General features: G+C 40.9%; 1 long non-coding RNA gene across 1 annotated transcript; it reads left to right on the top strand.

The window, feature by feature from the left end:
* The first annotated feature begins 424 nt into the window (after positions 1–424).
* LOC129380784 (uncharacterized) lies at positions 425–3769 on the top strand. The gene is made up of 2 exons (XR_011892941.1): positions 425–594; positions 3605–3769. It is a non-coding gene; the product is annotated as an uncharacterized lncRNA (long non-coding RNA).
* The last annotated feature ends 21262 nt before the right edge of the window (positions 3770–25031 follow it).

Below are 25031 nucleotides of genomic sequence, written 5' to 3'. Positions count from 1 at the left end.
TCAAAGTCTGCTTGTCAGCCGCAGCGCCTGCGAGCGCCGAACCTCCTCTTCGGCTCACAGTGCACGTGCGGCAGCGAGCTCTGTCGGCCTCCTTCCACGCGCACCGTGTGCCTGTTGCACGTGCGACGGCGGTTCTCCCCTGCGGGCCGGTGGGGTCTCGCGCGGCGTTAGGCTTAGCAAGGCACGGGATGGTCGGTGAAGATAAAGCTCGAAATCTTGATCAAAACGCACTCACTTTTAAAGTAGGTGGTATCCGCTGGTTCCTTGCAGCTTGCCGATTCTGTCGGTGCAAAATGAAAGGGGTGAGTGGCCTTTCTGTAGAAATGAGCGCAAGACGCAGGAGCTTATGTGAGGCACGTCAGTACTCCACGGCCCCCTAGCGGAGAGTCCCAGGTTTATGTGCAAGCAAAATTTTTTCGGCCGTGTCTGCTGTGCCCGGGGCACAGCAGACAAAAGGTGCCCGAAATGTCTACGTTCACCCATGACGTCACGTCCGCTATAACCCATGATGTCACATCCGCTCATTTCCATGGCGTCTGTCTTGCGGAGCCGGCTGCGCTGCGAAGCGGTTCGTATTCCGTGCCCACTTAGAGCGTGAGTAATTCATCTTTCCACGCTATATGCGTGTAATAAAGGATTGGGGCTGTGAGCTGTTTGATGCGTTACCATTAGGTACCTTGTGCGCATATTTTGCCTCATGGCCGCGTCAAATTGCAGCCGGCATGTGGAATGGGCCGTGGCATCTTATATGGAGCTGCTCATATGTGAGTGGTATTGCCTCCGTCAGGATCGTCAGTGCGTGCACAGAACCATTCAGTAGTCTTTTCAGGGGAGGGTGCGCGTAAGAACGAGGACGTGAGAAAACACTGGCATGACGAGCTGTTCCGTCAGATCGCGTTACGTCGTGCTTTTTGTCTAAGACCATCTCGCTCGAGCGAGAGGATCTTAGAACAGCATTACTACTGCTTTTTTACAGCTTTGCTGCGGCTCATTTAAACATCACCTGCATTCTTTTAATAATACGAATGGCATCGCTCCGCGGAAGAGCGTCTCTTGAAGTTTCCAAACAAGAGCCAATGCCGCCGTGCCTGCTGCATATACGCTTACCTTTCCTAACGCAGTTAAGACGCGGCACCAGCTCTGCTACTGCGTGATACAGGGTCACTATGATAAGAAAATTAAAAAGAACAAACGAAATTAATGCAGAAAATGTCAAACGTTGCCAAGCGTGCTAAACGGACCTGCCTCGCTAGATAAGTTGAATAAATCGGCGTCCTGAAGTCAGCTTCGCCGCAGTAGACTAGTGTTACGCGGTGAAGCATTTCAGAAGTGAAGAGTGACCGCTTTCACCGACATATATAATATGTGTTCCTTAATGATGTACGCGTGCACCTGCCGTCTCCTGTTACATTACGCGCGCCGAGGCGCCTAATAAGTGTACTGGCTGGCCTTCAGCGCTATTTCGGACGTGGCTGTGATGCTTTGAACCTTTGGTTTGTCGGCCTCGTAAGCAATTGAGTTAATGTTTACACAGCCATTTGTTTCTGAACTGTTGATTTCTTCCATAATAGCTACGTAATTTCGTAGTCTCCTGTCTAACTGCTTTGGTCATATGCGAGTCAAGGTGTTTTCTTTAGCCGAGCGCGGTTTTCGAAAGCGAAACGACGCTTTTGCATCGATCAGCATATAGTGCCGTCGCCCATTTACAACACAGTCAATCAATGTCATTTTGTATGTCACTGGGAAACCGCCGAACGCAGGGAACTCACTCGCATGCGGGGAACTGCATAACTAGCCACTGGATTAGCGTGCCTCTTGGGAAGCTGCTTTGCATCAAAGGCCAGGTACCCTTGCTATGATTCACCGCAAAACATTTATCTCTAACTGCTTAATCTATTTGTATTGCGGTGAAGCTAACCTTACGGAACCGAATTTAGCAACGCTTTTTAGACTCCTGTATCTCTACCAGCCACTACCAAACGCTTGTCGGTACGTCTCTTGGCAAAGGTCCAGCTAAATCTCCCTGTTGGGAATTGGGGGGACTCACGTATATGAAAACTGCCAAGGAAAGCAGTTGCCCTGATGAAGGCACACTCCCCTGTCGAAACATTTGCACCAGCCTGTTCGACCACCGTTATCACCGCAACATAGTTGTGTGTTGCGGTGAAGCATGCCAATATTGGGAAAGATTTACGTGAATCTGCAATGTATGGTTTCTGTTGGCGACGAACCTAATGTTCTACTCTCAACAAAGCAGATTTTTGCGGCAGGATGCATGGTGTCTTAAGAACTTCTGTTGGCTAAAGCCATACATGCCAGATTAGCTCTTGTCACAATAATACGCTTTACCGCGATACACAAGACGCCTCGCTGCAGGACACGCCCGCCGTAGTTAGCCAAAACCTTACGTGACCGTTCACTGCAAAACACCTCCTGTATTGCGGTGAATCGTAATAAAGCACATTTGTCAGTTTAGAATGTAAAGACCCTTGCCCTTCGCTTTTGTAATATTATGACTCAGTTTAATGAGAACATGTATTCACTGCTAAAAACATCCACATTGAACTAGAGATATGAACACTGATGGCAGCCTGTGTGATGTTTTATCTCTTTACTTCTTTTGTGTACCTCTCACGCTGCCATTATTAAATTTTCCTGTACTTTGTAAGGTGCTGACGTACATAACATTACATCGCAAGGAGCCACTGTGTAATTAGTGTTCAAGGACCAGTGTGATGGTTTTTCTCAAGAAAGGTTTGGGTTATTTTGTTGTGAAGGTTTTTTTTTTTTTTAGAGAGGTAGCTTTCTGAGAAGAAATCAGATGTCAGGAAATAGACCTCAGTGGCACAGTAATCTTGGCTGTCTTTTGCTGAAACGTGCCCTAGACATAATTGAGTGATTTGCACTTGCAACTAGGCGGCACATTGCATTACCAGTCCGAACAGAGACCTGTTTAAATGTTTGTCACCTTTAACACCTAGATTTTCGACCATTAATTCAGAAAAATCTGTAGCACATTTAGAACCTAGATTTTAAATGCTGTATAAGTTGGCTTCTTGTTCACTGCAGCTGTGCTCGGCTTCTGTCCAAACGGGAGAGCACTTCTGCACAGCTTATTAGGGAACATCCTTATTTACATACCTTCTTTTTATTTATCTTGCCTACAATAACAATCAAATGTTTATAGCACATGAATGTGCTATGCATGAATCTTAACTTACAATGCCATGTTCAACAGCACAGTGCATGTAGCTTGTGTTGGTTCATTCAAGCTAAGCATTGCTATAGCCTTTAACTGTAGGTATCATGGTATGAGAGCAGAGAAATGGCTATGCAAAGACAGTTGGGTACATTGAGACAACATCTTTGTTGTGTGTGAAAAGGTGACAGATACACAATATGGGGAGAACGCATGCACTTTCATATTTTCTCGCGCACAAAAAAAGCCGGAGGAATAAGGTTTCTTCACTGTGCCATAGAAACTATATGTTTGCTCTCAAAGGTAATTCTGATTCATTGGATATGTTCCTGTGCTGTGTTTATTTTCTTGAGTGTGCTTTAGTTTTTGCACGTTAATGTTTCAAACTCGTTTTTGTTTTCACAGACTGAACATCCCACGTCTTGGTTTGACTTCCTGGTACGGGATACTTGCACTTAGCATGGAGTGATGAAGCAGAGCAGTGTACTTTTATTAAATGTGCAGATTTTAGCAGTATAACAGCCGTTCATTAAAAAAACATGTGTGCTGAAAATAAAGTGTTCTTATCCACATCCCTCGTTGTCTATTTATTTATTTATTAATACTGTCAACTCTCATAGAGGGTCATAACAGAGAGGACAATCCAATTACATAAATCAAATATGGACAATGTCAATGTACGTAAAGTTGCTTAACACTTGTCAATTCACAGTGAATAAGATGTTCACTTGAATGCTGTTCAGCACACTTCTGACATTTGTCAAAATACGTACAATGAATATAAAGTTGCACATATCACTTGGCACTTCAAAACTAAATCGAAAACTCCCATAAATATGCCTCAGCAGCATTTTCAAAGTCGGTGACATCTTTTAGGCTAACAATAGCGTTTGGCAATTGGTTCCACATTTCTATCGCATCCAGGAAAAAATGGGTATCGATATGTATCACTATTGATACGGTCGGCTTTATGACATAGTCGTGGTTAGTTCGCGGGTATCTTTTGCCTAGAGCATGTAGATATTTGAGCTTATCAATCTAAAGTTGATCCTGCATTATTTGATAAAGCACCTTCAGCCTATATTTTTTTCCTACGTACCTCAAGAAGATAGAAGTTGTAACGCTGTAACATAAGCGTGACCGATTCCTTCCTTCGGTATGTCGAACAAATGAAACGTGCCGCCAGACTCTGTATCCTTTCCAACTTCCTCTTAAGCGTCACTTGATGGGGACTCCAAACAACGGCTGAATATTCTAGTATCGTCCTAATGAAGGCGGTGTACGCAATAAGTTTTACATTACGCGATGCACGTTCCAGTGTTTTTTTCTCAGAAAATATGACTTTTGATAGGCAGTCATGCAGACGTTATCTATATGTTGGTTCCATGTCAATTTTTATCGTATTCCTGTATTCTCATGAGCAAAACCACTTATATGGGGAACTGATCATGATAAGTGCTCATGAGCATTTTAAAGAACAGCCTTAAACCCTACTCATGCACTCGTAAAATGTATAGATGCAGTGAAATTGAAACAGAAGGCAAAATAGCAAACATGATGCAGTATTTGTCAGACAATTATGTCAGAAATTTTTGCATAGAACAATTTACTTAGAGCATACTAGCACTACAAAGTACCCATATTTCTTGTTAGGCATACATTACCACAAGCTTTTAAATGTGGTCACAAGAGAGATGCTGGCTTTAATGAGGAACTATAGAGGTTAAAGGCAGCCATGAAAATGTATTAAGAAATAATGCAATGCATAGCATTTACTCAGTTCAGAGAGCTTCCAAAGTTGCCATAAGGCCTTGATAGCTGTGGATGAGGGAACAGTTGTAGTCCAATTGGAGTATGAGGAATGAACATTAAGATCGAAACAAGTAACAACTTGTATTGCAATTAAAAAATATTGCTATACCTTTAAAAAGACAGTGAAATGAAATTTGTGTGACAATTTCCTTTTCCTTCTACTTCATTTAGGTTCAACATACTTATTTTAGTAACACAAAAAAGCAGAGGCGTGAAGCACATAAGAAAGATGCTAGTCTGTTTTTATATTCTGCCTTCTCTAAATTCAAAGTTCAGTAAAGTTAACTTAGAAAGCTACAGTGAAGCCATTGCGTCTGCCTGTATGGTGCATAACAGCAGCAATCGCCAGCCTAACTGCTTGGGTTTATAGTGCCTTATCTGTATTGTATACCTTTTAAGTGCTGAGCTACTGGAAGATTGATTAAGGTGGCCAACATGCTGAACCAGTAGTTTACTGAGTAAAATACATGGAGAAGGGTGGAAAGATAGGACAGAGCACAGGGGATGTATTCCGTGTCCACCTAGTGGAAATGTCCATTTCATCCGCTGCTGAAGTTCTGATTGGCTGGGCTGGGGTAAGCATGAGAAGGAGACATGCTCCCCCAGCTAATTCAGCAGAAGAGGATATGGACATGTCCACAAGATGAATACTTACAAAGCTATTTAATAGAGTACTTCTGTAACCAACATGCCTGCTATGCCATCCTTGCTTTCAATGTCTGTCTTAGTAAAAGTGTGAAAGAACCAGGTTTGTGCATGAAAAGTCTTCCTGAGGGTGTGTGCCTTGAAGCCCATAGTGGTAATCACAGGAAACGGGGGTGGATCCAGAGTAGCACCAAAGGGCAAGCCTTCATCGAAACAAATATGGAGGGAAGTGACTGCATGCTCAAGCTTGTCAGCTCACAAGTTTGCCAAGACCAAGTGATGTCAGAAGTTGATGAAGCCTACATGGTTAATGTATAACCGCTTAGGCCAAAATTATTTAGATACTTTTTATGAGAACTACGTATTTACTGGAAATCTCAAAATAATTATGTTAGTGCAGAATACCTTCCACTAGTTGTGACTTCCTTGAAAGAATGAAAATGTTTGAGTTGTACTTGTGTGGTGCATGAAGTTACTTAAAAAAAAAAAACTCAGCAATGGAAACAAAATGCAAAGAGTAGTATTTGAAATAAATTGCCACCTCTTTAGGGCTAGATGAATTCAAATAATAATAACAATAAGCAAATGAAGATCGGGCATACAAGATAGATGCTTCGGCTCCCACTTGAAAGCCTTGTTCGCAAAGATTGCGAACAAAGCTCCAGTTGAACCAGTTCTTATTTTTCATTTTTATGGTTAGCACCTAATTTTAAACTACTTACCGTGCCTCTTTTGACCAAACCAGACAGGCTGCCGTCAAACTCTTCACTACTTCAATGCAAATAACTGGAGGTTGGCAAATACATTTTTCTAATAGGAATAGTAGGTAACGAATAGTCAAACACTGATGCATACAGTTACAGCAGGCATATTTATCTTGGAATTAAGCACCATGCTTATATTGTCTAGTAAAAAAAGGACAGCTATCAAGGAAGATTAGGATTATTTTTAAGCAAAAGCAATTATACCTCATATACTTGAAGCAGACGTAGTGCTTCTCAAGAATCACGTCCAAACTGCACACACTAAAACATTAAGCTGGGATACTCAAAAAGACAAGTACATGTTTTGCTCGCCAAGTGACTTTTAATGTGCTCAATTATGTAAAGTGTGCTATTATATGTATAATGTAATTTGCTAATGTAAAGAAAGAACAAGCCAAGATCTCTTGCTTCATATATATGCGCTGAATCAAGAAAGTAATTAAGGAAGAAGAACACCAGAAATAAACACAAATATTTGTGTGCTTTCTGGCATAAAATAATTCTCATGTAAGCCACATAACATGCTTTCCAAAGCATCCCCTACCTTAACTTACAGCTGCATTACATGAAGGCACTTTCTAAGAACCCACATGCTTCATGATCATTCATTGTGTTAGTGACTCCTACTGAAGTAGACTGAGAACATATCTGGGCATTACATTCAATAGCTGATGTAAAGTGAAAAGACGGCTGCTTGTAGGTATGAATGAACCAAGTGAATAAGAAATATAAGTTCTCAAACTTCTAGTAGTAAGTGTGGCAGCACTTAAGAAGAACATATTGCAACTAAAAATTGCAACACATGATGAAATAACTGAAATAGCTAGGGAGAGTTTAATAGACCAATAAACAGGAAACTGCAAATTCCCAACATTTCTGAATACTTTTCTTCACATGTACTCACCTCATAAGTATGACTTCCCTTAATGCTCGAACCTCTGCCTCAATTTCATAATTCCCCATTCTCGCTGCTTCGCTCATGCTGATTGACATCTAGCACAAAGGTTGGCAAAAGTAGCTCAGCATGTGCATGTGTTGTGAGGCAAGCTGCCCACATCTGGTAGCCGCATGCCAATTTCTCAGAGTAGATGAAAGGGAAGCCTTGAGGGTAAACCATAGAGAAGACGGATACCTTGGTTCAATGATAACTGAAAACACCAACATGGAAAATTTGGACAGCCCACAGAATCAGCAGAATTGACATAGTTTGGAAAAACTGAAAAGATGCATTATGATATTTATGTTACACAGGTTCCAGTCAAGTTGAAGATTTTCACTGTCTAATAAACTTACAAGACAATACATGACCAGCAATAATGTATGGAACCTAAACAATTTTAATAAAGTCATCTGATCCCGAAGAAGCACTAAACAAATTCTGCACTTTATTTTTATTGGCCGTTTCGACTAACACACGCACGGTAAATTTGGGAAAAAGTATAAATATCCGCGCAACCCATGGATGACGGAGGGTCTTCTAGAAAGTTTAAGAAAGAAGGAAAACATGTACAAGAAAACTAAATGTCAGCCCTTTAATACTAGACTAGCTAGACGCTATAGTAGATACTGTAAATTACTGAATGTTTTACTTAAACATGTGAAAAAAAAGTACTACAAAAATAAATTTGATCAGAATAAGGATAACCCCAAAAAGCAATGGCAGTTATTGAACTCTTTTCTTAACAAATCGTCTGTTGATGCCTCTATAACCAAAATAAATTACAATGGCCTCACTCTTTCTGAGCCCAACGAAATTGCTAATGCTTTTTTGGACTACTTTTCTTCTGTTTACACTAATAACAACACACATGCGCAGTTGCATAATAGTTTGAGCCGTACGACACAATCGTTCTTCTTGTTACCAGCTACACCAAATGAAGTGTGCTCCACGATTGCTAACCTTAAAAATACAGGGCCTGGCTTAGACAATATTTGTGTCAGGCATTTAAAACTGGTTGCGCATTTAGTTTGCGACACACTCTGTAATATCATCAACCTTATGTTCAAAGAAGGTGCATTCCCTTCATTTTTAAAAAATGCCAAGATTATTCCTGTTTTTAAATAAGGCGACAAACACGTACACAGTTAATAATTACCGACCAATTGCAATTCTTTCCTGCCTTAGTAAACTCATTGAGAAATTATTTGTTAAACGTCTTAATAACTACTTAACAAAGTTTAAATTGCTAAAGAACAATGAATTTCGTTTCCGCCCAGGAAGTTCCACGAATCTAGCTGTCCTATCTCTAACTGACTACATAAAAAAAATGTATTGATTTGGGAAACTTAGTTGGTTCTGTATTTTTAGACTTCAGTAAAGCTTATGACACGGTTAACCATCAAGTCCTGTTTAATAAACTTGACTCTTATGGTATAACCGGTCCTGCGCTAACATTCTTAAAAAATTATTTACTTGACCGGCCATACACAGTACATGCAGCAAATACTTTCTCAGTAACAAAATGTATTAACCAAGGTGTACCACAGGGATCAGTTCTGGGCCCTTTGCTTTTCCTTTTATATATTAATGATCTTCCGGATTCTCTTAACTCCACCAACTACGTTCATTGCATTTTATATGCAGATGACACAACCATATCTTCATCTGACAAATCTGTTACTACTCTTACTTCTAAGTTAAATATTGCATTAAGTAACAATGTAAAATGGTGTAGCAACAATTACTTAGTTCTTAATCCTTTAAAAACTAAATTTATGTTATTCAAAAGTGCTCAAAGGGCCTTAACTTCTATTCCTGAAGTAAAGCTTGGAATTAATTCAATTCCCATTAGCACCGATGTCACTTTTCTTGGCATACATCTTGACCCTAACCTTACATTTCGCTCTCACTTCCAACATCTCAAGCACAAGACTGCGTTTGGTATACGTGCATTAATCAAAGCTCGCCCTTTTTTATCTCGTGAGGCTCTGCTAGCGTTGTATTATGCATTCATTCATAGTCACATTAATTACGGCATTGTTTCATGGGGCAACACATACGCTTGTCACTTATCATCAATTCAACATATCCAAAATCAGTCGATACACATTATCACTTCTAGCTCCATGCAATCCAATGCCTCTTTGTTACTTCGCGCGTATAATATCTTGCCTATTAATAATTTGTTCCAGTTTAACATACTCGTCTTACTCCACAAGTTGCTTCATAATAACCTTACGTTTCCGTTCATTGCAATTGACCTTTTGCAGAACAAAAATATGACCAGATTTGCGGCTAACAACAATTTCTTGTTACCCATGGTTCATACCAATTATGGCAAAAAAACATCTTCCTTCGCTGCAATTTCTCTTTGGAATGAATTACCATCAACAATAAAATACTGTACTTCTCTTGCAATTTTTAAAAATCATTTTAAGCATCATTTCCTGCGTTAACTGTGATGTGGCGGTGTACCTTTGACTTTTATCTCACATGCCATTTCTTGTATTTCACCCATGCTTTTTTCCGACTTTCTTTTATAACGTGCTTTTTCGTGTTTGATTGTAAATGACATGTCTAGTGATGTATTTGATCTGTAGATGTTGTTTATAATACGCTAACTTGCTGACTATTGATATCACCATCAATCTTGTTATTATTAACCGAGGGTCCCATTACAGTTCTCTCACTTTGGGACCCTCGTCTGTATATTTGTCATGTAATTACTTCTTTTTTTTTTGGAACCAATAAATCTGAATCTGAAATATGAGAAGTCAGGATGGAGAAGTGACTAAATTGAGGATGCTAAAATGGATGAGCTGGAGGCAGATTGTGAAGACAGGTCTTAAAAAATTAACACTCAACACACACTTAAGTTGGCAAAGATTGGACTCAATGTTCAAGAAGAAATTGACTAATATAATTGATTGGTATACATACATGAGAGAGCAGCAACAATACAGCAGAGATAACTGTCATTCAAGAGGGAAGGACGTCAGTCTAAAAATTAACATTTGATCAGAAGAATGGTTATGCATGGGCTAAGGCTCATGTACAATTCTGTATGGTACGCATGATGTCAGAGCTGCATCGCATAAGGAACTGTGGCCTTACATGTCTCGATTATGAAATGATGTGGGCCAAGAGTGGAACAAGGATAGCACCAAGAGGGGGCCTCGTCCAAAAGTAGAACGGTAGGGAAACAGGGCGAGAGAGATTTTCTACTCAACAGATACAGAGTTATATGAGTCATAGTCATAGAAACCATGACCCAAGGAGCTGAACAACAAGGTATATAAATTCAAATCTCTATACAGTTAAGCCTCAGTATAACGAAATTCTCGATATAACGAAGTATTTAACTTTTCATAACCTCTTCTCCGTAGAACACCATGCCTTTAGAGCCTCAATATAAAGAAGTGTGTTTGTGTGCAATTTCAATATAACGAAATTTTGCTTCTGCCGCAGAGGAGTGCCAAGACAATCAATGGTAACTTCCGCGGACGCAGATAGTCAAATGATTGAATTACAAGCGGCTGCTTGCAAACGCACCTCTCAAACGGCGTGCAGCGCGACAAGAACAGCTTGGAGCCGCATCATGTTCCGTATAAATTAAGTCCAAGTGCGATCAGATCCTATCGCGCCCCGCGCACTTGTGCTTTAGGTGCGAGTGAAAGTGTGCGAGGGTGAGACAAGAAAGATGGTGGCTTCATAAGTGCGCCCTTCCCACGCGAGCAATGGCAAAGTGGGGAAGGAAAGCGAGCTGGCGGTAACGCGATCAAGCGCGCGCGAGGGGGCGGAGTGGGGGGGGGGGGGTAAGTTGACGCGCGTCTCGGCCATGACTGCGCGTGGCTGTAAGCGCGGCTGAGCGCATATGCAGCCGCGCACCCTGCTCTAGAGGTAATCTGCTGCATGTGGAAAGAGCGGGGATGCCAAGACGGCGTGGCATCATGTAAGCTGTTTTCCAGTACGTTTAGTATTGAAGGTTGCGCAATCTCGAGTTTTGATGACCCGTTGGAACGAGAAGCAGACGAAGCATTCGCTCCCAGCTGCCGGCGCTTTTCATGATAGCGTCGTCGCAGTGCGACCGGGCGACGCTTTGGGGGCGGAGTGCACGCGAAAGCATATGGCGTCACTTAATTCGTACCGCTGATGTGAAGATATCAACGTGGCATGAAACCGTATCATTCATCGCCGCTGACTCCTATATTTCTCAAAATAAATTGTTTTCTCATTCAAACGCTTTTTTTTATTGCCCAATAGTTCAGAAAATTGCATGGCCCCTTTCTGTGCAATAAAAATCGATCGGCGACTGTACTCATTTGCATAACAGATCGAATTTCAATGCAACGAAATTTCTATATAACGAAGCGAATTGCCGATTTTACCTACTTTGTTATATCAAAGTTTAAGTGTATAACGAAATTTCCTGTTCTCTACACGGGGGCGGCAATGTGGGCTTGTTCGTTGATCATCATGGAACAGCATGTAGTGTAGCGCAGCAAAAACAAGAACACAAGAAGAAGTGAAACACAGACACAAGCGCCTAATTATGTCAGTGTTTTGCTTTTTCTTGTGTCCTTGTTTTCGTTGCATTACACTACATGACATTCAATACTTTCACTGTCACATTCATGAGCACTGAAAACCTAGAATCAACTAATATCTTGCCTGATTTGCCATAATTAAAAAAAATGTGGGTATAGTAGGTCTAATTGAGTTCTGGTGATTTTAGTATCACTGACATGTAGCTTTTAAGAATGTTTAATCGTTTCTTCTGTTAAGGCAGAGTACATGCTCAACTGCTACAATAAGTGTGAATGTAGGCAAAAACGACATTTCTGGCTCTTGCATCAATTTTATGGCATGTTGCGTGATCTAATCAAGTGGTTTGAATTTGACGAAGTTCTCGATTTAACAAAAATAAAACCTCACATCCCAATAAAATTTATTAACTAGACTTATTGTACTTTATAACCAAAGTACTGTATAACTATAAGCAGCTACAGCCGCCAAGAGTGGCGAGCAGAATTGAAATGAAATTGCTTTAGTCGAAACACGCCGAGCGCTGCTGTTAAAGTACGCGCCACATGCATTGGGCAACTGCGGGAACTGTGGTACCACATGCAGTTATTCAAAGCAGCACATTAAAGTGCCGCGGACTCAAATTGGTTGGTAAATGCATTCGGAACCAGTCTTTCGATTACTCAATTGATACATCAGCCACACACTCGCATAGCACGGCCACGTGGCAAACGCAGCCATGCGGACGCTTCACTATGCACGGATCGGCTGGTTGCAATATTGGGGCACTCTATGGGTGCATGTTTAAAGCACAGCGTTTTTTGCCTATCGCATGATCGTTGCGGGTGCTCCATGGCTGAGTGTATTGCATGGTACAGAATTGGCCCCAGTACCAAAAGTACACAGGTAGGGTGGTCCGTGTAGACGAAGCGTGAACGCGAGCTCAACATAACCACGTCGTCATTATTCTATAGCGATTATTTATGCGAAAGCGTCAAATGGCCCATTGAGCAAAAAAGCCGGCGTCTGTCGTCTCAGCGAAACAGCACCTAAAATCCCATTGGCTGCGACCACGTCACAAGCGCACCTCGACGAAACAGAGTGGGTGAAAGGGTACACCTGCTGTCGCTATAGTGCACCAGGTGTTGCGTGAGGGGAGAGGGCGTCGCCGCGACGCCACGTCATCCTTGCTCTCGCAAGCCGCCGCCAGGTCCGTATCTCCCCTCTCCACTGGGCTTAACTGCTGCGCGTGCCTGCCGGCCTTGGTGGCCACTGCTGTTTCCTGGTCTCTGGTCATGCAGCACGTCGGTGGCATGTGGTGTTGGCACCGCAGGCTGCTGCTGCTTGCTAGCTTGGGCCCAATGTAGCTCTAGGGTGCATCACTTGCAGCGTAAAACTCGAAGGCCTGCTCAGCCGCATTCAATTGGGCATTAATGCTTTCGCAATCACAACTCAGATAAGACATGCTTAGCTGTCCTCATATGTTTTTCTTTAGTTGCCAAGTGGATGCAGCATTGTTCACCATTCACAGTCTTCAATCTGTCGTCATCATTGCATTGTCATTTCAAATTAGTTGTAATATCACGCCGTCGGATGCTGCCGCCTTCACGCTGTGTAGTAAATACGCAGTCATTGCCATGCATGCACTCATCATCCCAAAGTCGTTATGCCTCAATCGTGATGACTCTAGAATTGTCATCCAATCTTTGATCATGCCATCGTTGTCACCGCATCAGCATCATACTGTTGTCGGCATTCGACAGATGCATTACACAAATTAGCATTACCTTTTCAGCTTCTAGAACAGAATGCACGTGGTGATCTACCGCAGTAATATCATAAGAGACACTTGGGCGGAACAATTGCTGGCCTCAATTGCCAAGCCTCCCTGTGACATCATTTATTGCAATCTCCATAATAATCTTAAATTGTGTCACAAAACTTCTACAACAAATGTCAACATGGTTTCCATAAGACCTTGTCTCTCATGAAAAACACAACTATATTGTCATGTTCACTAACTTGATCTCCTCCATTGAACTTAGTTCTTGCGTTGAATGGATGCTTCTAGCATTTTAAATTCTGCTACTTTGTGCCACTGCCTCCTTCTCCTGAATAAGCTAACTTAATATTGATCCACATGCAATTACTAAAATTCACTGAGTGCTTTCTTCATGACTAAACACAATTTGTATGTTAACAACTCCAATTCATAAATCTGTCTTTTGTCACTTCTGGCATGCCACAATGCTGAGTGTTTAGGCCCTTGATTTTTCTCATTTTAGATCTCGCAATGGACTTAACGTAGAAAACTAAACTTTCTGTTGATGACTGTGTCTTTTGTCGTGAAACAACCGAACTCTGGCAGGTCCGTTTCTGTTCAAACAGACTAAACAAATGGCCCAATCAGTAAAAAAGGCAGCGTCAGTCGTCTCAGCGAAATGGAACCTCAAATCCCATTGGTTGTGACCTCTACGGAGCAGAGCGGGTGAAAGGGTACATCTGCCGTCGCTCTAGCGCGCCAGGTGTTGTGTGAGGGGAGAGGGCACCGCCGCAATGCCACGTCATCCTTACTCTCGCAAGCCGGCGCCCAGTCCATATCACCCCCCCCCCCCCCACTGGGCTTAGCTGCTGCACAAGTCCAGTGGGGCAATGTCTACACTAATGTCTCTCCGGGGTGCCATCACTAGTTAAAAACCTAACACATGTACCCTAGCAAAAAAAACTGATAGAAATTTCTATAGTCTCTTAGGAATATGTATAGGTTGTACGGGTCCTTCTAAGAGTGATATACATTCCTACCTGACCCATAGAACTCTTTACCAGACTGGCAGGCAGCAGATAGATCTCACTGTGCTGCCTACAAGACCAAATAGCATGATGTACGTATCAGTCTTTTAAACCCAGATAGAGATCATCATATGACATACAGAAATCTGATTGAGGCACTGATAAAGCATGTTAGAAAGAGCACACATGCCGGTGCCCACATGCCTGAAGAGACGTTTTTAAAATGAACTGAATATACAACCCTGAATGCATTGCCTGCCACGTGAACAGATCAACAAACACAGTTGGGATATTGGAGTATCAAATAAAAATGAAGTGTGTAAACTGTGCAATTATCAAAACTTTTTACAGCTTGTATGCAGATATATTATTCTAAACATGTTTCAACATAAATTAAAGCACACGTTTTCAAAGCACAGCAGCGTTACTTAGCCTGTGAAACTACATTGGGGAAGTTGCATGAGAAAACTATCAGTCCATCTTTGTAGCAGGTGTGCTCCAGCTCTTTTAATACAAAATTACATTTACAAATTTTGCGAGACGGATGTGCAACATTTAATGCATATCCAAAACAGGATTACTGTCATCATCATCATTATATTTATGTCCACTGCAGGACGAAAGCCTCTCCCTGCAATCTCTAGTTACCCCTGTCCTGCGCCAACCGATTCCAACTAGCACCCGCAAATTTCCTAATTTTGGCGCACCACCTAGTCTTCTGGCATCCTCTACTGCACTTCCCTTCTCTTGGTACCCATTCTGTCACCCTAATGGTCTAACGGTTATCTAATCTGCGCATTACATGACCTGCCCAGCGCCATTTCTTTCTCTTAATGTCTATTAGAATATCATCTACACCCGCTTGCTCTCTTGTCCAAACTGCTCTCTTTCTGTCTCTTAAAGTTGTACTTGGCATTCTTCGTTCCATCCCTCTTTGCACGGCCCTTAACTTGTTCTCAAGCTTCTTTGTCAGTCTCCAAGTCTCTGCGCCATATGTCAGCACCCATAAAATGCACTGATTGTATACTTTCCTTTTCAATGATAATGGTAAGCTCCCAGTCAGGAGCTCACAATGCCGGCCGTATGCGATCCAGCCCATTTTTATTCTTCTGTGAATTTCCTTCTCATGGTCAGGGTTTCCTGTGATTAGTTGACCTGGGTAGACGTACACCTTCACAGACTCTAGAGGCTGACTAGCGATCTTGAACTCTTGTTCAATGTGCCCGGTTATTTATCATTATCTTTGTCTTCTGCATATTAATCTTCAGCCCCACTCTTAGACTCTCCCTGTTAAGGTCCTCAATCATTTGTTCTAACTCGTCCGCAGTGTTCCTGAATAGAACAATGTCATCGGCAAACCGAATGTTGCTGAGGTGTTCGCCGTCGATCCCTACTCCTGAACCTTCCCAGTTTAATAGCTTGAATACTTCTTCCAAGCATGCAGTGAATAGCATTGCAGAGATTGTGTCTACTTGTCTGATTCCTTTCTTCATAGGTATCTTCCTACTGTTGTAATAAAGTTTATTTACAAAAGAAAAACAAAGCACTTTCAAGACTGTGGATACTAACTGTAGCTCTAACATGTCCGGCTGAGTTTGTGAATGCCATAAATTAGATACTACCAACGTGATTTCATTAAAGCTACTTTCTGGGCTAGTTTGTGCATACTTGATTTGAAAATTAGAACAATGCTAATGCATCCATCCACAAAGGAACAAGGACAAGACACAAGCAACATGACTACAAACATGACTAGGGTTTATTTTACACTCCACTATCTAAAGAATAAGCAAGCAACTTTAGCCACATTTAAACAAACACATAACAGGAAGAACACAGATTGAAGTACCAACTTCACCATGCCCATTTGTGCTCACAGATGCTGTATAGAACACCAGGTCTAATTGGCATATGCTTTTATAATATTACAACTTCATATGAAGCTATTTTCTCTAGACTATGCATTTTTGCATTCACCCCAAAAGTGTTGTGATATGTCACAGAACACAAGTGAGCTTGTGCAAAAAGAACAAACTGGCATGGCACACTGACAGGAAGCAAGGAAACAGGACAAGCATTGCTACTGGTACAAGATCTACAGCAATATATCAGAACATGACAATGCAGCAATATTATTTAAGCAAAAGTGAGTACAGATCTGAGAACTTATTCAAGTAAGAACATGGATTTACCATTTTTAAAACCACATAATCATGAACAAAAACAGCTAAACATCAGTGCACATATTGCAAAATCAGAAGACACAATTCTTCACTGGGTGCTAGTTCAACCACCGCACGTTGAAATGTGTAAAAGTAGTTTAACCTGTGTAGCCTTCAGCATGCGAAAGCAAAGAAGACTATCAGAACAGGCTTCATATATAGTGTTTGGAGTCTTTGATTCAAACCATAATACACTGTTAAAATAAAATTTCAGAGTTTGCTTGTTTGATTCAGAAAAAAGATAGTGTCTGAGTCATGCTGCCACAGTTAACGGATAAACTTGCACCAGCTACATTGAGTCAAAGGAGTAAATAAAGTGAGGCAGAAGGATGCATGGTGTGAAAATGATGCTGTTGTATCAAGTAGCATAACTGCTCACTTAACATTCAGCTGCTTTCCATGCCTCTGCATACAGACTGAGAAACTTTACCTCTTCACCATCTGCTAATGAAGCAGTGTTTGTTCACTGTGATCACCCACTCAAGGCAGTCACGTGGTTAAGTAAGGCCCTTCGCTACATGTAAGGACACCGACCCAAAACTGTGCATAAGTCCTGTAAAATATTGTCATTTTTTGGCTACTGCAGCTGTTCATCAGCAGCTGCATCACTACTGCCAACATGCAGACCATGCAATTCCCCAAGCACTTAATCAACAAGAGTACAATAATGAAGAGTGGCAAATTGGGCTAGCTGGTTCATTAGGAAAACAAGAAGCTATCGCAAGAAAAAATAAACACTCTAGAATTTTGACGGCTCTGGCTTGGTTAATATATTCAAACATCAAAAAGCTGATTATTACAGAACGCCATAAAGTGTGGTGCACTGTTACCAACTGTTGTTTTTTAAAGCTATAACCTGTTATTACCAGACATTCATGTACCATGGCTGAAGACATACTGTTCATCGTTGCCATGTCTTGAGCATGGGAATTAGTCTCTTTCATAAAGGTTTCGTATTGTCCATTCAAAAATATTGCTGTCTATTTCTATAAACACATAAAGGCGCATAACTTCGCTGGGTATTAAGTAAACTAGTGGCTCCTCTCTTCTGACGCAGACTGAAAGGTGCTTTGCATGGAGAATTTCAACAGGAAATAGTTCCTTGCATTTCAGAATTATACAAGAATTCGCTCCAGTAAGAATTCTACAAATGAGAGAAAACGCACCTGAGAAGCTGACAAATGCACTGTTTTTAGTCTTTATAGTTCAAGTGTACTGGAGAGAGTGGAATGTTTGTTGGTTGATGACCATTCGCTAATATTCAGTGACACTTGTTGAATCACAGCCATGGTTGTGGACTACAGCCTGTTTTTCACTTTCGTCCAAGTTCAGGCACAGCTTTCCAGTGCCTAACAAAACTGTCTGCTGACCAGCTCTCCTCTCCTGTACACCAAAAAAACTCACTGCTTCTGGTGAAAGATTTAAACTAACTTTAGCTGCCTGTAACTTTCGAGCAACTACATAACATTCCAATATTTGTAAAGGAACATCATTAGCTCCGCTGACCAATTTCACAAGAAGTTCATTTCCGCCTTCAAATACAAATGAAGAATGCGACCAATGAGGTCCTAGTTTAGCTGCACTTTTAGGAAGATGCAGGATTTGGTGTACATTGTATGTCATTGCACCCAATCCAAACAAAGACTGTGCTCTCACAACAAACTCCGAGAGAAGATCAGATGATCTCATTATGGTCATCTGAAGTGACGGTGTCTAGTAGAAGTATATAGACACCTTCCACAAGCAAACTGGAATGTCTGACATACTTATCTGGCAAAAAGCCATGAAGGCATGGTAATGAATAATGAAGAACCCACCACTTCCATTCACTAGCTTTTGAGATTATGAAGTCTAATAATCTTTGTGGTGTATGTGTGAACCAATTCGGTGGCTTGATTGCCAATAACCTCCTTTTTAAAGAGGCAAACTTTGTTGTGAACCAATCTAAACATCTTTTCTCTTTTAAATGTGATCACATTTTTATTCTTTTTAAGCTGTTGTATGGTGTATATTTGTTCCAACAATCTTTCCTTTCTGAATCCTGGGCTTCATATTTGATTTATATGTATTGTCTTTTGTGATAATATAAATGCATTATTTCTGACGCATTTTTTGGGCAAATGAGGAAGCTTGCTTCTCCTTGAAGCACATTACACCTACACAACACACATAGATACTGATAGACTATAAATCTGGAAAACTAATATCAATACACTATTACACTAATAAAAAGAATACACTAGTAGACTTGTACAAGCAGAATAGCACAGATACGTCCGGAATAGAACTAAAAGTAATTTTATCAGTGTATCAGTTGTATCGTTTCATAATGCAATAGAAAAAAACTGATATAATTTTTATTAGGTTGCTCTATCAGATTTTTTGCTAGTGATCTTTCAGTGTAAATGCATATCAACTTTTTGACTAATGCTATAATAACTGAACACATGTCTTTTTTTTGCTGCAAGTTTTCTTGGACTCCTGCTTCCCTTAAACTTATACCGTATAATATGCTTGCAAGATCAAAACTGGAGTATGCTTCATCAATCCGGGATACACCGACAAAAAACACAACTCTCATATTTAGTTGAAGCCATACAAAACCAACCTGTACATTTTATTGTAGCTGCTTATTCCCATACTGCAAGCATATCAACAATTAAAACTTGCCTTGATTGGCCAGGCTTGTCAACCAAAAAAACTTACCCATTTATTTCACAAATTCTCAATTGAAACATATGTTATTACCTCCTTGTATCTCATTGAGAGTGAACTACAACCTCAAGGTACAGGTGCCAACTTGCCATACCAATCTTTACTATTCCTGTAAAAGGCAGCCTCAGAACACACACACGCACACACACGCACACACATATATATCAATGAGCTACAAGGAGGTAATAAAAACATGTTTCAATTGAGAATTTGTGAAATAAACAGGTAAGTTTTCTTGTTGCCTAGCCAATCAAGGCAACCTTTAATTGTTGATATGCTTGCGGTGTGGGAATAAGCAGCTACAATAAAATGTACAGGTTGGTTTTGTATGGCTTCAACTAAATATGAGAGTTGTGTTTTTTGTAGGTATACCCCGATTTATGAAGCATACTCCAGTTTTGATCTTACAAGCATATTATTCAGTATAAGTTTAAGGGAAGCAGGAGTCCCAAGAAAACTTGCAGCACAAAAAGCCATGTGTTCAGTTATTAGCATTACTCAAAAAGTTGATATGCATTTGCATTGAAAGATTATTAGTAATATGAATACCTATGTACAGGGTGCTTAATTAGAACAGAGTGTTTAATTTTGTAGGTAAATGTGTTAAAAGGACTAGTCATGATGTGAAAATCTCTTCATTTTACTTTTACCACCCCACCTTACCACCATTTTACCTTTACACACACACACACACAAACACACACACACACACACACACACACACACACACACATATATATATATATATACCATGGCACCCATTCCGTAACTCTAATGCTCCATACGATAGAAAATACGATAGAAAATTGGGCAAGTTGTTGAAGCTTCATGGCAGCTACTGCATGACAGATGCCGACAAAAGTAATAGAATGGGACAGGATACAGCACTATCAAATGAAGTTTATTGAAAGAAAACAACCAATATATAACACACATCACGTGACCAACACCCGGCCCCCTAGCATATGCAGATACATACCAAAACAACCTTCACATCACCGAATGCACATGTTTTGACGGCAACACACATGTCACGGCTGATTAATCAATGTAAAAAAACAATTACTAAGGCACAATGCAACTCAGTGGCTTTACTTAAGATCTAACACGGCAACCTCGCTATCTTACAGCGAGATGGATGGCTGGCTAACACATAGTGAGCCTTTCTTTCTAATGTGATAAGCCTCCATTAATTCATGTGAGAGCTTTTCACAGTGTGTGAACAGCAGAATAGTGCTTTCAAAAACTGGATGACGCCCAATGCTGCAACAATGCACAGAAAGGTGTGGATGTGCAAAAACCCTTAAAAAAACTATGGTACTTCCTTAGTCGAATGTTTAAGCACCTTCCAGTCTGACTGATATATATTTTGTAGGCTTCAAGAAAAAGGAATCGAATAAACAACATTTCGTGTGCAAGAGACAAACTGTATGCTATATTTCACTTTGCAGTCCTCCCTGCTCAGACACCCGTTGTGAAGAAAGTGCTTGTTTATTGCTTCACATATTCCCTTCAGCTTATCTTTAAATGAAAACCCAATCCTCTCCTGGAACTTAGAAGCCACCTTTTTCTGCCTGTGCGACAATTAATAGAGGGGATAATGGCAACTTTTTTCCGCTCTTGCTCCTTAAGCTTCTTCCACCCTGGTTGCACCTTAAGTTTCTTAATTAACGTGCTTCAAGATAAAAAAACCACTGAACCTGAATAACCTGCCTGATTAAGCCTTGTCTCCAGATTCCTTACACTTTCAAGGATAAGGCGAGGATAGCTCTTGGTTAGGGCATCTCTAATTGCGTGAGTGGCAATACTGTACTTAATAAGTTTTGAATGGCTAGACCTATAATCAAGAAGGAGCTTAGAAGTTCTCGACTGATATCCCCAGCATACGTGATCCCACATAAAAGTAAGCCTGACATAAGAAGTTGCAGCACATTTTTTTTCTGGAACTTCTAAAGTGAAGTTGAAACTTTGCTATTGTTCTTTAAATAGCTTAAGTACTTCGATGACAGCTCTGCGAAAGTTATCATTTGCTCATGAAAAACAAATAATGATCCGCGTATCTGAAAATTTTAAGAGCAAGCCCACTCAGGTTTTGATTATTTTCTGGTCAACATAACTTAAAATATTACTGAGCACTGGTGCAACACCGGAACCTATGCAGATGCCAGCATTCTGGACACATATTTTACTTTCCCACCAAATTGACCTTAAATACAAATCAAGAAGCTCCAGAAAGTTTGCAACAAGAATTTTACACCTTTCAGCAAATTCCAGCTAACCTATTTGCTTGTGTATGCAGTCCTTAACAAACTGCAAGAGACGCACCTGCGGCAAAGAATTGTATAAATCTTCTGCATCTATACTAAAGCCTGCCCATTTTCCCAGATTATGCTCCTGCAGGAAGTGTACAACAGTCTGAGAGCTGGCAGCAAGGAATTCGTTGTTGATTCCCAGCCTGTCAAGGTGTGTCTGCAGAAATTCTGAAACATGAAGCCATGATTTACATTCCAACACAATGGTTCTGAAATGGATTCCCTAAGCTTGTGTGTTTTGCACTGAAGAAGGCACATAAAAGAAGATCTTTTTCCACCTTAACATCATTTGAGACTGTTGTCAAACCAAACTGATTCAACTTCGTGACAGCTCAACATTTTATGTCAGCTATATTGGTATAAATTTCATTAAAATTTGTCAGTGGCTGACACACCCTCCTCCGGAAAAGTGCTTTCCAACATGACAACACAATGCCCTTTTTTGTCTCCAAGGAACCTCCAAGTTTCTGCCCCATACGTTAGCTCAGGTAGAAGGCAATGATTCTATGCTTGATTGTACAAAATTATATATATATATATATATATATATATATATATATATATATATATATATATATATATATATATATATATATATATATATATAACTTTGTATTCACCATCCAGGGCCAGGGAACAAGCGAAGCCAGACACCATTGACCAATTTCTGACTAAAAGAATTAATTTTTGACCTTATACATCTTGTTTTTACTGCACATGTCCCTCACCTCCATCCGGGTTCCCAACATTTATATCTAAAAAGCTTGTTTATCACCACATACAGGGTCTGTCCTGAAAGTAATGTCAGTAAATTTATTGTGATGTGACTGTATGTCAGAGCGGTCTAACTGGTTGAAACTAGTAGTGACGGAATCCAGCTAAGCAGCGGTCCGTCAGTCAGTGTGCTCCGAACATCAGAGAGTGTCGGACGGGCCCGTCCATGAGAGCTGTTTTTTATTCTTGTGCAAGTGAAAATGCAGCGCTCATTAGAACAAAAATTTGCGATCAAGTTTTGTGTGAAACTTGGCAATACCGCTGCGGAAACTGTTACTATGCTCAAGACTGCTTATAAAGAACATGCATGGTCAGATCGGCAAGTGTTTCGGTGGCACAAGGCCTTTTGGAAGGCCGAGAAGAGGGCGACGACAAGGACTGCGCTGGATGGCCATCCAGACCACTACGACTGACAATGTGACACGAGCGAGGGAACTGTTGAACTCAGACCAGCGATTAAGTGTTCGTTTAATGGCCGACATGTTAAACCTTTCGAAAACTCAAGTTCATGAAATTGTTACAAACGATATCGGCATGCGGAAGGCGTGCACGAAAATGGTTCCAAAAGTGCTCACTGACAACGAAAAGTCACACCGCGTTGAAACATGCCAAGAAAATCTCAACATGTGCAAATGTGAGCGAAAATTTTTGGACAACGTCATTACAGAAGACGAGACTTGGGTATTTGAATATGACCTGGAGACCAAAAGGCAATCATCTGAGTGGCACACACACTCGTCCCCTCCCCAGAAGAAAGCCAGGATGAGCAAATCAAAGATCAAGATCATGCTCATTTTTTTTTTTTGACATCCACGGACTGGTTCATCATGAGTTTGAAGAACCTGGAACCACTGTGAACTCCAAATTTTATGTGGATGTCCTCGAAAGACTGAAACGCAGGGTTCAACATATCCGGCCGGACATTGCACACAACTGGAAGTTGCACCACGATAATGTGCTGGCCCACAGTGCCTTCATCGTCACCGACTACCTGGTTAATGCAGTGGGGCCAACGATCCCCCAGCCCGCGTACAGCCCGGGCTTGGCTCCCCCCCGACTTTTTTCTGTTTCCATGCCTCAAAACACCCCTGAAAGGCAATCATTTTGGGACAGCGGATGTGATTAAAGCAGCTAGCACCACAGCATTAAATGCCATTCCGGAGGAGGACTACCACAACGCATTCGAGAGCTGGAAGTCTCGCTGGAGCCGATGTATTGACGCAAAAGGAGAGTATTTTGAAGATTTTTAAACTTTTTGTAACAACAAAATCAATAAATGATTTTTAATCGCCTAACTGACATTACTCTCAGGACAGACCCTGTACATGCACCTTGAAGGTATGTATGTGGAAAGCATTTCAACCTCTGCTAGCTTTTCTGGCATGGAATAAAATGGCCTTTTGTCTCTAAACCACTTACTTTTAAACTATTCCATTTGGTTCATTTTTCTAACTTCTGCAGAGTTGCATTCACAAGTTTCATAGTTAACCGGCTCCGTTTTCATTCTTGCTTCCTAAAATATGCCCTCCTGTCATGCATAATTTGGAAGGCCTTCTGTTAGCAATGGGTATTGTATTTCAAGACTATCAGTGCAATGTTCCACGAAGGAAACTATTATTGGAGTAAATTATTGTTCAGCTTGATATCATGACACTACTGCATGGTTGTTATTTATCTCTGCAAGAGAATGGTACTGCCATCCTACCAAGAGGGCATTTCATGGGTATTATTCTCTATCTTTTGACATTAGTTTATGAGGCTCACAGATATGTATCTGTGTCAACAACACCACCTGACATCTAATTTTGTGCAACATACACTACATTTAATCAGATAAAAGTTGCATGTTTGGTCTCTTGGACCAGTCTGCTCAGTGGTAGGAGGTCGAGATCGCAAATGAGAATGGCTGGCCAAGATCTGTGGTGTATGTCCCGTGTTATGCATCTGACAAGATTTCATGGTGGCAAGAAGACATGTCAGACATGATGTGATCTTTCTAATTATTGTGCACAGAGTTATCAGCATGATAATATCCTTAATGCTATAAAGAGTACCTCCAGCAAGCAGTCTATATGCTTATGCCTTTTTGTTGCTTATGGCAACAAAATCCAACATCCTTTGAAACATGCTCACTTGCTGTCTCATGCACAAAATGAAGAACGCTGCCTTCTGTAAATTTATTAGCAACAAGAAAGCCACTCTGGAAGCAATTATATACATACACAGCAACACACACTAAAACCTACAAATGGGAGAAAAAACACAAACTAAGCTAACAATAAAAGAAACCAGGCACTTAACAAGTGTTACATGTTACTCATGTAGGCACATTCA

Source organism: Dermacentor andersoni, chromosome 2 (assembly GCF_023375885.2).
Source record: "Dermacentor andersoni chromosome 2, qqDerAnde1_hic_scaffold, whole genome shotgun sequence".
NCBI classification, from domain to species: Eukaryota; Metazoa; Arthropoda; class Arachnida; order Ixodida; family Ixodidae; genus Dermacentor; species Dermacentor andersoni.
Note: the sequence above shows the minus strand (reverse complement) of the source record. Positions and strands in the feature narration are given on the sequence as shown.